This window comes from Schistocerca gregaria, unplaced genomic scaffold, assembly GCF_023897955.1.
Source record: "Schistocerca gregaria isolate iqSchGreg1 unplaced genomic scaffold, iqSchGreg1.2 ptg000581l, whole genome shotgun sequence".
Classification (NCBI taxonomy): Eukaryota; Metazoa; Arthropoda; class Insecta; order Orthoptera; family Acrididae; genus Schistocerca; species Schistocerca gregaria.
The window spans coordinates 1,068-2,500 of record NW_026061971.1 but is presented as its reverse complement, the minus strand read 5'-3'; the positions used below and the strand labels follow the sequence as shown (position 1 = coordinate 2,500).

The 1,433-nt window shown below is 53.0% G+C and overlaps 1 non-coding gene across 1 annotated transcript in view; it reads right to left on the bottom strand.

The window, feature by feature from the left end:
* Positions 1-1,123, bottom strand: part of LOC126315957 (small subunit ribosomal RNA) — a 1,893-nt gene extending 770 nt beyond the window's left edge. Inside the window, exon 1 of the ribosomal RNA XR_007556054.1 lies at positions 1-1,123. This exon is cut by the window's left edge and continues 770 nt beyond it. This is a non-coding gene — a ribosomal RNA (small subunit ribosomal RNA).
* Positions 1,124-1,433: the final 310 nt, after the last annotated feature.

The window sequence follows — 1,433 nt, the reverse complement described above, 5'->3', positions numbered from 1 at the left end:
GCTGGCTGGCATCGTTTATGGTTAGAACTAGGGCGGTATCTGATCGCCTTCGAACCTCTAACTTTCGTTCTTGATTAATGAAAACATACTTGGCAAATGCTTTCGCTTCTGTTCGTCTTGCGACGATCCAAGAATTTCACCTCTAACGTCGCAATACGAATGCCCCCGCCTGTCCCTATTAATCATTACCTCGGGTTCCGAAAACCAACAAAATAGAACCGAGGTCCTATTCCATTATTCCATGCACACAGTATTCAGGCGGGCTTGCCTGCTTTAAGCACTCTAATTTGTTCAAAGTAAACGTGCCGGCCCACCGAGACACTCAACAAAGAGCACCCTGGTAGGATTTAAACGGGGTCCGCCTCGGGACGCGAAAGCACCCCTTCGGCTCGCCCCACCGGCAGGACGTCCCACGATACATGCCAGTTAAACACCGACGGGCGGTGAACCAACAGCGTGGGACACAAATCCAACTACGAGCTTTTTAACCGCAACAACTTTAATATACGCTATTGGAGCTGGAATTACCGCGGCTGCTGGCACCAGACTTGCCCTCCAATAGATACTCGTTAAAGGATTTAAAGTGTACTCATTCCGATTACGGGGCCTCGGATGAGTCCCGTATCGTTATTTTTCGTCACTACCTCCCCGTGCCGGGAGTGGGTAATTTGCGCGCCTGCTGCCTTCCTTGGATGTGGTAGCCGTTTCTCAGGCTCCCTCTCCGGAATCGAACCCTGATTCCCCGTTACCCGTTACAACCATGGTAGGCGCAGAACCTACCATCGACAGTTGATAAGGCAGACATTTGAAAGATGCGTCGCCGGTACGAGGACCGTGCGATCAGCCCAAAGTTATTCAGAGTCACCAAGGCAAACGGACCAGACAAGCCAATCCGATTGGTTTTGATCTAATAAAAGCGTCCCTTCCATCTCTGGTCGGGACTCTGTTTGCATGTATTAGCTCTAGAATTACCACAGTTATCCAAGTAACGTGGGTACGATCTAAGGAACCATAACTGATTTAATGAGCCATTCGCGGTTTCACCTTAATGCGGCTTGTACTGAGACATGCATGGCTTAATCTTTGAGACAAGCATATGACTACTGGCAGGATCAACCAGGGAGCTGCGTCAACTAGAGCTGAGCAGCCGGCCGCCCGGGAGTGTGTCCCGGGGGCCCGCGCGAACACGCAAGCGTCCGCTCAATTATTCTGCAAACAGGAGGAGGCCGAGCTCCCCTGCACGATACACCTCGAAACCCTCTCAGGTCCCGGCGGCGCGCAGCGCCGTCCTAGGTACTTGGTCGGTTTCGAGAGAGGCGCAATCGCCCGGAGTTAGGCGAGTAGACGGTTTTAGTGCGAACACCCTTGCTCCCAACTGAGCTTGCCGCTGCCGACAGAGGCCCGGGAGCGTGCTGTCGTGGCATTGCCGGCGG